Genomic DNA, 12,692 nt, shown 5'->3' on the forward strand with positions numbered 1-12,692 from the left:
GTAAGGAATCTAGAACTAACCTATATTTCTTACAGATATATCGTTACCGAAGGTAAGTAACTTGTTCGTTTATACTAACTACATGCCCAGTATACTACCCCCCTTTCTTCCTCATCCCACCACACGCTGTGGATAAATTTGCTGTAAGATTGGGAACGAAGCCAATTAAGGTAATTTCAACTGTTTACAAAAGCAAAGTGGTTGCAGGTGTCAGTTATCGGGCGGGGTTTGAGGACATACTGGTGTAGCCGCGCTCCAGGTTTTGGAGAACAAATACTGTAAGAGGTTTTTAGTGGTTGCACCTAGCTGTGCAAATTATATCTGGCATAATGAGTTCGACATCCCATATATTGAGGATCTGATCTCAATTGCCTCTTTTATTATTGCCTACAGTGTGGGCTAAGCCTGAAGCTGAACTAACTCAGGATCTGATTAGGGATTGCCCATCTTTGGATGGCTGCAAAAGAATCCCATGGCTTGAACATGTTCGTTTTCTATACATGCAGCTGGACAAATGTCTTTTTTACAGACCCAAAGGAATTAAGTAGGGTCATTAGAAAGGACACCTGAGAGACATCTAGCCACAGATTCCTTACTTTAGAATCCTCCCCCAGGCGTGAGACTGGATCTGGAATTTTCTTTCCACAGCACATCTGCGCTACTCCGTATTGACGTAGTCATGCGATGTGACGTCGACTGAGTCCATATAACCCCCTCACCGAAGTGCTGACGTCAGTTCTTCTTTTCTGTGCTTGCAACGTGGATCCAGTTCGGGGGGGGGGGGGGGGTTGGGGGGGTTGGCCCATATCCACATTTTGTGAGAAATGTTGTGCTTCTTGCGATGCCTTCAAGGTGTAAGCCCTGTGAATCTTGTGACGGACAGATGTCGATCAAAGATTCTCATACCATCTGTTTGTGGTGCCTGGGTGACCACCATGACTTGGAGTCATGCATCTTTGGCCAAAGGCTTTAAGTGAACGCTGAATGAAACTTCTAGCGGCGCGACTATCTGAGGCACTGAGTCATTGTCAGCCGTCTTCGAAGTCTAGAGATCGGTCCAGGAGCTGGTTGAGTGACGGGCCGTCGAGGGAGGAACCGGAGCGCAAATGCTCAAAACGTAAGATCGTTTTTGACACCGTCTCCCAACCTTTGGTTGCAAAGCATTCACAGGAGTCCACCCCTCTCCTCCCTATCCTGGAGCCAGGGCGACAAGATCAAATGCAGGAATATTACATTTATCTACATAAAGTCTTTGGGCTTCAATCCCCATCTGGCGCGCTTTCTAGCCCTAAGGAGGTGGGAGATGCCTGATCGGATTCTCGCTGGCTGGTTCACCATCTGTGCCAGTCGGGCCCTCTGAATCGGTTATTGGATTTGAGACCGTGCTGATGCTCAGCCTTCCGGGGGTCATCACCTGCGGGTCGGGTCAGCCAATGACGGTGGCGCCAGTTGACGCCGCACCTATTACTCTAATTGACGTCAACACATCGCCGCTCTGGACAGAATTGGATGCGGCGCCGAAAGGGCCGTCGCCTTTAAGCAACTCTCCATGTGCCACTGTACAGCCTGTTTCTTTTCTTCCTTCGGGGATGCACAGTTAAGGAGACACAGGGGAGACTATGAGGTGTCAAAACCCTTTGGGCAATACTGTTAAGCCTCCCTTGGAGGAAAATTGGCTCACTCACCTGGGTGAGGCTAGTGGGCTTGGGACCTTCCCAGTTTCAGAATTACTTTATCCACCTGGTATGGCAACAGAGATGAGTTCCTCTCATGTTGAGGTAATAAGGCTTTTGTCTTAGATTGGCAGCATACATCAGTGGAATTATCCACAGACCCTTTGGTTGATGTTCTTCACCAGGGTAAGACGGTGTGGAAACCTTACTCCCTTATAATTAGTCTCTACATGACATATTTTTAGGGGCTTGGGCAAGGCCAGTAACTCGAATGCCTGTATATCCCATAGGCATCGGCCCGCCCGTGGGGATCCTAATTGTCTCTTTAAACACCCATCCACAAAAGGTCTGGTTGTGCAAGTAGCTCTAGCCTCTACAGACCCAAATGTCCTCCCTCCATCAAGCACTGAGTCCAAATGGCTGAAAAGTTGTGGGAGAAGGATTTTGACTTCAGTTAGTGCAGCATTTCTGTGTTTGAATACTGCGTGTATTCTCTGCAGGTTTCCCCATGCGTTATGTGACAAGGTGGGGAGTTTGGTGCCGTCTCTTCCAGACAAAGCCAAAAGTTACCTGCTGTATTTGGTGCAATAGGACCGAAAGGTGGCGAAATTCAGCATAAAATGTGGTATGGGCACCACCGATTCTCTGGGTAGAGCTATGAGTCAGTCAGTTGCACTGCACAAACATGCATGGCTGCGTTAGTCTGGTTTTTTCAGAGCCTGTACAGAATAGCCTGAAAGATATGACGTTTGATGTTGTACATTTATTTGGTGTACATGCTTGTTAGACCTGGCACCTTGGCCTGAGTTTCCCTTCCACTTTTTGCTGATGTGCCTCATTGTGTTTTGTTGGTGTTAGCTGCTCAGGGCACTGTGCCACTGCTAATCAGTGCCACAGTGCAAGTGCTCCCTTTGTAAAGTGTATACATTGATTGGTGTCCATGATTGGCTTATCTGGTTTACTGTCAGCCCCTAGTAGAGTGCACCAGGAGTGCCAGGGCTTGTAAATACAAATGCCGCTAGTGGGCTTGCAGCACTGGTTGTGCCACCCACAGAAGCGGCCTAGTAAAATGTGTCTAGGATCTGCCACTGCAGAACCTGCGCGCAGTCTGGTACTGTCGCGCTGACTGCGCAAGTGCACCCACTTGCCAGTCCCTAAACCTTCCCTTAACTACATATTAGTCACCCCTCTGGTAGGCCCAAAGGGCAGGGTGCATTGTAGGCATAAGGTAGGACATGCCCTGATGTGTGTGGCATGTCTTAATAGTGAATTACAGCCATTTTCGTTTTTCACTATTGAAGGCTACCTGCTCTCCATAGGCCAGAATGGGCTGCTGGAATTACTACACGCTGTAATCCCAGCGGACTCATAGAGCATGGTAGAAAGTCATGTTTAGTATGCCTGAACTCAGAATAATAAAATACTTCTTTTAGTAAAGTTTATTTTAATATCCTATGTTTGTAAATACTACTTTTAGAAAGTTAGTATTTACTGATCTGGCCATTCAGTCCGCCTCTGCGCTGTGTGTGTGTGTTCTGCCTAGCAACAGTAAGGAGCAGGGCTGGGGAATTCCAGGAGACAGGCTGGCTGCCAGGTGGTGGGTAGAGAGATTACACCAGGATGGGTGGGAGGAGTACACCTTGACTCTTGAATAGACCTGTGCCCTGCCAGCACAAAGCCGGCTCCGCCCCCTGTGGAGCGGCTGATGTCTCTGCCCTGCTGCTGAAAGGAAAGAGCAGAGTCACCATAACAAAGTGCTCCAGAACTGGACTGAGCCAGGCCCAGGCCCCCTGGTGACAAAGAACAAAGGATTTGTGCTTTAAAAGAGGGAGCCCTGCTCCTAAGAAATCAGATCCTGTTTACGCAACAACAAACCTCTGCCTGAAGGAGAAGGACCTGGAGAAGCTGAAGGAAGAATACTGTCTCTCTGCCTGAGAGACTGGCCTGCAGTGGGTGCCTGTCTGCTGGAAGGAGAGGAAAAGACTGAAGGAAAAAACTTTAAATCAACTTGTGCTGAACAATCTCCAAGGGCTTGCTTGTGAACTTGCCCCCTGATCTGCGCCCCAGGAACAGTGGGCGCAACCTACCCCCAGAAGAGGAGAAGGAGCTGGACGCAATCCCGTGACGCCGATCCCCAGAGAACCTGTGTGCCTCTCCCCCCTTTCTCTACACCGCGACATCTGCCACCTGGGACTACCATGAGCACCGCCAGGACCAGCCTACCTGGTCCAAGCACCGCAAGTACCAGCCCCTCCGAGCCGTAGCTCGCAACGCGGAGAAAGGCACCTGAAGGCCTGCGCACCGAGCCCTGGCGACCCTGTGCCGTCAAGATCACCGCGAGGCCCTGTGCACACTTGTGATCCACTGAAAAGCTGATCGCGCTGCAACGCGCTGTGGATTACCCCGGAGCTGCTTCCCCCTCCTCTGCCCTTGGTCGTGTGGCTGAGACCTTCTTCGGGTGCCCCACGAAGCACCGCCGCCCTCTGACTGCGAGGGACGACACCGCGACGTGGGACACCGCTCCGTCGAAACCTGAGGCTGCCAGGACCATCCCCGTGCAGAACAAAGGTATTTGGGGACGATCGCGCTAAAAGTACGGCCCGTACTTGCCTACGTACGAGCCGTACCTGCTTGAGACCTAGTGGGTTCGACCCGTACTGCTGCCTGTTCGAACGTACTGCCTTTTAAATATAGTGGGTTCGACTCGTACTGCTGCCTGTTCGAACCGTACTGCCTTTTAAATATTCTAGGTTCCACTCGTACTGCTGCCTGTTCGAACCGTACTGCCTTTTAAATATTCTAGGTTCGACTGGTACTGCTGCCTGTTCGAACCGTACTGCCTTTTAAATATTCTAGGTTCGACTCGTACTGCTGCCTGTTCGAACCGTACTGCCTTTTAAATATTCTAGGTTCGACTCGTACTGCTGCCTGTTCGAACCGTACTACCTTTTAAATAACCCGGGTTCGCACCGTACCGGTGCTTCACTCCATGTACGGCACGTCCCTGGCTGTCCGGACCGTACCGCCTTAAAAGACATTGCCGGTGCTCACGCGAGAAGCGTGGGACTCGGCAACCATACTCCGGCTCACGCGGGAAGCGTGAGAAACGGCAAGGTACTGTCAAAACCTTGCCCAGAGCATCCCAAAGGCGCTACGAAGTGTGCAGAAGACCTAAGAACCTGATTTTAACTAGAACTGTGCCATATTGAGATCTGTGGACTGCCCTTAAGCATTTAAAGAGTAACTGGATTATTTCGTCAAGAGAACTGTATTTTTGCAACCTGCCTGAAAGAAAACCTTTTATATAAAGACTTCTATTTTTGATAACTACAGCCTTGTGTCTTTTGTGTGGTGGGGTGGTGATTATTGTGTGGGACAAACTGAACGCTTAACCTTATGCCCTCTGGAACTTTAGCCTGACTGCTCGCGCCACGTTACCTAGAGGGTGAGCAGGGGTTATTTTTAAAGAGGTGATCCTTTGCCCTGACTTAGAGGAAAGGGTCCCTGCTTGTCGCAAGTGCATACCTGCGCCAACCAGAGACCCCGGATTCTAACAATGCTGATTCGGCTTTACAGCGATTTAGATCTGCATGGTGTGCTAAAGACACCTAGACATGCCTTTGAAGCATCTGGTTGGATTCCTTCTTTCTGACTTATGTGGCCAGAAGTGCTTATACATGACTGAGTTGCAATACGTCTTCATCTAGTTGCAACAGTTGTGGTGTTTCTGCTTACTGCAGGAGTTTATGGTTGATTAGTTAACCTTGTGGTTCTGTATACGTTCTCAACTGGCCCTTCTGGTTAGTTACAATTACAGTAGTGCATTTATTGTGAAGAATTATTTTCAGTACAATTGTATTCTTCAAAGTATAGTCCACGATACATGGCTTTCTGGAAACTGTTTACTGCTTAGCGCAGGAGTCATGACTTTCTCCTTCAGCTCTGTCGATGGCAGTTTTTGAGCTGTTTGTGTTTAGTTTTTGATTCATAACTGCTATACAGGTCTTGTAGTTTGCTTTATTCTGCAGAAGAGCTCAAGAGTTGATAGCTTCATGGTGCATTTCGTACTCTATGTAGAGTATTCTTTGTATACCATATGAGCATTTCTAAAATATAAATATATATATACACACACACACACACACACTATCTCTTTTTCTATCTCCCTCTATAGCTCTATCTCACTGATTTGGGATTCTCAGCTTGTTCACTATGGGACCCTCATTTAGGGGTGCAGAGTCCCACCCTCTGTTTTTTTTTTCTTGGACATATATTAGCATACATCCATGAAGTTTGGTGCCCCTTGTTAGATACTTTTGATATTTTTACCTCCATGGGAGCCTCACTATATATGATCTTTGTCGGCCACAAGATTATGATATTATAAACACTGTGTTTTGCTCTTCAGGTTCTGTCTTATAGCAATTGATTTTTGACTGGCTCGTCCACCCTTTCCTGTGGGTATGGTTGGTTTGTACATGTTCCCTGTACATGATTGTTTCTTTTCATGGGATTTTGTCATGCTACTACCGGTCTCCAGGGAGACGTAGTCTCTCCATCGAATCTATTCCTTCTATTATGAATGGTGCTTAATATTTTTCACTCTTTCGAGTTGTTATAACGCTTTGCGTTACTGCTAAAGATTTCTTCTTTCTATAGGTCTTTTTCCCTCTAACGATGTGCCTTTTCTTCTCTCTAAAGGTATTCATTCACGTGGCCATGAGGGCACTTGGCATTTGCCTCATACCTTCTACTTTTTGTAGATGCCTTTTATTATTTTCTTACTGGAGCATTGCTGTAATAGGGGAAAACTTTCATCATTACCTACCTCTAGTTGTTTGTAGTTGGCTTCGCCCTTCGCAAAGTGTGGTCCCTAGACTGCATATGCATTTTGAGGTTTATTTTCTGATTCTTTTATTATGGAATCCTTTCAAATTTTCTAGTTTCAGCATGTGGGATTTTTCTAGATCATCCATCATTAGTCTTTATTCATATTGTAAGATCACGTACTAACCTCGGGTTTCGCTAGGCTTCAAGGTTTCTTTTTTTATGCTTTCTTATTGCGGTCCCTTTCACCGTGCTTATGCGGTGAGCACGCACGGGTTCGGATCCCCTTCAGGGTGCGCATTGTTTCCTATTCATCTTGTTGATTGGCTTCTACCGTAGTTGTCATATTAACATGGATAACTTTATTTCCATATTTTGAATATCTTCTGACTTTAATTATCTGTGGTTTTCCCCAGTTTTTTTTAAATTGTAAAGCATGATATTGCTCACCTACATTCTTATGAAGGTCCAGTCTTTTTCCCTTGTTCTAGACCAGTTTTGTTCTAGTTAGATGCTTTTTGTGGTCTCAGTTCGCAGCTCCTCCTCATGGGATGGTATGCTTTGGTATTTGATTCTGAAGTAAGGAATGTGTGGCTAGATGTCTGTATCAGATGAACAAATTAACTACCTTCAGTAACGCATTATCAGGTAGACATGGGATTTAGCCGCAGATTCCTTACGATCCTCCACGCTCTGCGAACTGACTCTTCTTTGATCTCAATTTAGTTGTGAGACTTCACAAAGTACAATAAGAACTCTGGTATTATTTGATACAGTCCTTTTTCATCTCCATGTATTTAAGAAATTCACATACGGAATTATAATTCAGTGATTTTTTTTTTTTTTTTTTTTTTTTTAACTCAAAGGTGTCTTTTATTTTAGCAGCAATACAAAAGGCGGTAGTAGTGTGTAAGGGGTCTCACCTCAGAAATGTATGCAATTAGACTGGGCACTCGCGTGTGTGATTAACTCTCCTCATAACTCTAAGCAATGGAACAATTAGTTACGGTGCCACTGAGGGTAAAAACTGTACCCTACTACCTTGGGTGCATAAATACACAGGTGCTGCCAACAGTCACTGTGAGATGCAATGCAACATAGTTATACCCCGGCACTCTAAAAGTTATATTCCTTCTAATGTGGAACCTTAATACGTTGACTTCACAAAAATATATCACCAATATGTCACAGGCAAACAGAGATCAGTTTGTACAAAATACTTTATTTTCTTTAATATATGCAGATATCTTGAAACCTAACAATTTCAGTCAAGACTGTAAAACCCCTGTTTCAAAAAACATACAAATGGGGAGATATTATACAAAGAATTCAATGCTACGTAGTCTTGATCAAGATGCGCGAGAACAGCCGACACGAGTTTCGTCACATGCAGTGACTTCCTCAAGGCTTTCTAAAAAAGATTTAGTACTCGTGATCGTGGCCAACCCTGCTTCTTCATGGACTTTGCAGGACGCGACTAAAGTGTGAAACCCAATAGTGTTTTTCGTATATTTCCCAAAGAAACTTCGACCTGTTTCGACCTGTTTCACAAGCTTTAGTTCCAGAGATCAACCTAATTAGTTGTCCCAAATACTTATATCGTAGAACCTAAAAGTATCTGATTGCAGAATACAACGTATATTACAGTTGTCCAGAGCGTGTTGATAATTGGAAGCCCAAAGACAAATTCCAAAGTATGTTTGTCCCTGTGCGCTTGTCGTAATTCCTATGTTCAGTACTAAAAGGTACGTGTATCCTCTGAATTTTGTTTGTGAAACCGCGCCGGTATTCAGAAGTCCGGATCGGTCTATAATAGGCCCCTGATAGTTACTCGAGCGATTGGACAGCGTGGGCTTCCAAATTCGTATTCAGCAAATAATTTTAGAACACTGTTTCAATAGGCCGTTTCTATATGTGGCTCCACATTTGGAGCGTGGGCAATAGTCACGGAAGAAACTGATTTCAGCGTGTCAGTCGGAGTTATATGGACTACATCGATGTCACCTCGCGTGATGACGTCGACACGGAGTCATGCCGCACCCTCTTCCGACGCGGGCTCATGCTGCGGGAAAAAAAAATCCAGTCTCATGCCTGGGTGAGGATTATAGAGTAAGAAGTCTGAGGCTAGATCATCCTGTCTCTACCAGATAATGCTTACCAAAGGTTAGTAAGTTGTTCTTATGGTCCTATTTGCTGGAACAGAGAGAAGGAGAGCTTATTAGTGGTAATACCAGCTAACTTTCTGGCCATGCATATGTCATTTTATCATCTCAACCTGGAATTCAACCGTATTTGTGCTGGGTGAACAGGTTCCAACGTTTTTTGTTAACCAGACTCTGATTAAATTCAATACATATGCAAGTTGCCTTTCCATGCGGATTAGAGGAGAAATTTAACCTCCAACCGGGTTTCAAAGCAATCAATTTTTTTTTTTTACATCTTGTCTTTTTCTACGACTTTTATCATGAACCATGAAAGAAATATATCTTACCACTGTTGAGGGGTCTAGGCTTTGGTAAATGCAGACCAGACTTATTATATTTACAACAATTACAAACGCACTTTGTGTTTATCTGTAGCAGTCTTCGACTGTGGTGGTGAGGCAAAGGAAGTTTGTTTAGCTATTACTGTATTGCATTTATTCCTTATGTCATACTAAATACCCCATGATTTTTATCAGTTTTTATACTGAGTAATTTTGGAGTCTGCGATGTTTTTATTGTATTACACATTTTATTGTGTATCTGTTTTTATTTGTGTATTTTATGGAGCTATTCAGGCTTCAAATAAAGAATCAATTTAATTGAATTGAATACCAAACCTTATCTAACTACACTGCTTGATTGCTAATTGTTTGCTGATTCGCCCACAGGAGGTAATGTTACAGGTTTAACATGTTTGAGCTAGAACCAGAATTAACTTTTTAACAGTGTTGATTTTTTCAATCAATATACAATAATCTTGCCTGTGTTTGTATTCAAAGTTTTGAAACCTAGAGGGCCGTACTTATGTAAGCAGTATTTTTATAGCCTGCTTATGTCATGAAGCAAATAATCTTACTTCTATAGCTACAATCTCGTCATCCGTTTCCTTTTCAAACATTTTTGTTAGGGTTTCATCTGGAAAAGTTGAATAAGTGCCTCATGTGCAAGACGCAGATCAGGGACCTTTCGTAGTAAATTGCTTCAGTGCAGAATCTATGTTAAAGTCGCTCCATATACTGGTCATTGTAGCTTCAATAGTATGTCTTTAAACAAAATGTCAATACTTATAAATAATATTTTCTTTTCTTTTTCTTGCTGTTTGTGTTTTTTCCTAACATTTGAGAATTAGTTTGTAGTTCTGGTGCCTCAATCTGTGTCCCACGGATGTTCATATTGCCAATAATGTGACATGTTGTAGTTTGTCAAATTTATGTTCACTTCTTAATTTCTACAGCAGATTTAAGATAGGCAACCTAATGCTGACCTACTGTGCCCCCTCTACTTACCAAAGGGTGGGGAAGAATTCCCCCTTCTTAGACACCACAGAAGTACAGCAGTGTGTGGGGGGGGGGGGGGGTGTGGAGTCAGATTTCACCTTCCCAATTGGAAACAAGGCCCAGGGGCGGTTTAATGTAATCCGCACAGCCCCTTTGTTTTATGAAAGGGAAGGAGCACGTGGGCAGCATCCATTAACAGCCTTGGACAATTCAGAGATAGGAGTTTTTGAAGATTCTCTCCCACCCAACGTTTGGACAAGACCTTTATAGTAATCAGCTCACTCTCCTTTTTCATGTCTCATCTATACACCGATATTAGCTGCCTGTTGAAAAAATATAACCGATCGTTTACAATAGGGTTTAGCTCAGCCTTTTGCATATCATTGATGGTTTTAACATCGGTCTTATTTTCTAGCCTTTAATTCTGATGTTTTTTCTTCTTGGTTATGTTTTTGTCAATTTCCTGGAGCATAGTTTCGTTATGACCCTTTTCATTGGTTGGCTTTTGTCCTTCCACTGCTTACATGCCTGGAGCTACCTTTTTCTTTTGGCAATCAGGGGAATGCATGTGTTTTCATGCTCTTTCTCTTCTATATGGATCTTCTCCCCTTCATACATCTGCACTTCTGTGTTGCTCACCCACACCAAGCTCATCTATGCTTTCCTACCACTCCTCATCCAGCCCTGCAGTGTCTTAACCCATACCCTTTGTTGCTCATCCCTAGTCCTAGCTTATTGATGCTGCTTTCATCACATGCCCAAATAACTAACCTCATACATCCTCAGAAGCATTAAATGCACCTGCCATCATATATTCACACAATATCATACACTAACACTCCCACCTTCGTATGCCAATATAACCGCTACCTTATATTCACACAGCCATAGTTTTATACTAACACAGTTGCCATAATATGTCAACAAATCCATCATCATACGTCCACACAACCACAATCCTATACCAGCACACCTATTGAAGGCAGTCCTACACAAACCTGCTTATGGTCACATATCCACACAACCAACATATGTCAACAGACTTACCATCATATTTCCACAAAAACAACATCCTAAGCAAAAGCATTGCTTTTGTATATCCACACATTCAACTACGTGTACCAACACAACCTCCATTATACATCAACATGTTCATCATACGCCCACAAACCCGCCATCACACAACCACAAACCCACATCACACTCTTACCACGTCCTCAACCATACATCTAACTTTCCAATATCATACGCCAACACATCCACTACCAGAGGTCAACGCAAGCAACATCATATTTATACACACACACAATCACATGTCCACATTCACATGTGCCAATACTCAACTATACAACGCAAAACCGCCCATCTTGCCTCAAGACTGCATTGTGCATCTACATATCATGCGCTACACACACTCAGCATACGTCCAACCAACATACACCATCATACCTACTGTCCTACACCAACTAACCCATTGTTGTACGCCACCAAAGCCATCCACATACACCATAACCATCATCATACGTTAACATACCCATAGCTATACGTCAATGCACCCCATCACATTCCAACACATCCGGCATCATATACCAACACAGCCAACATCATACACCAACACAGCCATCGTAAGTCCACACAACGAACATAAGCAAACACCCATTATCGTATGCCAACACTCTCCACCATGTCGGACCCACCATCACATATCCGCACAGGAAACAGTATTTTTCAGCATAGTTACCATCATACACCAATGCTACCACCAATTGGCGTCCACTCATCAATTCACCCACCATCTTACTTCAGCACAGCGAACATCCTATAATAACACACCCACCATCTTACGTAAGCACACTTACCATCATATGCCTGCACTCCCTCAACCATATTCCCAGACATTCCATTTGGTAGGGCAAATTTCCCACCGTTGTATAGCAATACATTCACCATCGTACTTTAGGCTGCTTACTGAATGTTTCACATTATCAGTGCGGAAGGATTAAAATATTGATTAGATTGTGACACACTCAAAAGCTGCCACACAACTTTGGCTAAGCAGATCTGGAAGAATGAGAAAAAACCTTTGCTAATGCCTCTAGATATTTCTCTCCTCTTGCTCGCCTTTCCTTCTATTCCGAAGCACATCAAAAATGTTTAGTGTATGGTACGCATTAAATTCTGTTGTAAGGTACAAAATGAATTGGGGTGATAGGAAGCCACTAGGCTTAATGTCACTGCTCCAGTTTTGCATTTTCAGCACCCCTATGATCCCTCCAAACCAATCCTCAGTTAACAGCAATTGACAAAATGGAACACTGCACGATTTAACTTTGGATGTAAAGCTTAGTTGAATCATGAAAGCTTGCTGACCCTGCCTCTAAACTTTGATAATGCCCCAGCCCAGTCTGCACTTCTGCTGGCACCTTACATGCTCTTTCTCCCCCCAAAGCTCCCAGGATGTACGTAAGCTAATCCGAAGGTGGCCCTGTGTCCAATTCCTGCTTCCTCCTGCCAAATTAATATCCCACGCTCAATCGCTAAAACCCACGTACCTCACTTTCACTCCCTCTCAGAAACCAGCTTCTCGCCTCAGTCAGGATCCAAACCTGGACTCTGACAGCAGGGGAAGAGAAAGGCTCTTTGCTCAGAAATGAATGTTGGTGTGAGAAGGATTAATAAAGCTCACTACGCTTTGACATGGGAATGGTGAA

At 44.2% G+C, this 12,692-nt stretch overlaps 1 protein-coding gene across 2 annotated transcripts in view; it reads left to right on the plus strand.

Annotated features, from left to right (window-relative positions):
* RNF216 (ring finger protein 216) overlaps positions 1 to 12,692 on the plus strand; it is an 883,004-nt gene that overhangs the window by 867,003 nt on the left and 3,309 nt on the right. The window lies entirely within an intron of this gene.

Source organism: Triturus cristatus, chromosome 10, assembly GCF_964204655.1.
Source record: "Triturus cristatus chromosome 10, aTriCri1.1, whole genome shotgun sequence".
Lineage (NCBI taxonomy): Eukaryota > Metazoa > Chordata > Amphibia > Caudata > Salamandridae > Triturus > Triturus cristatus.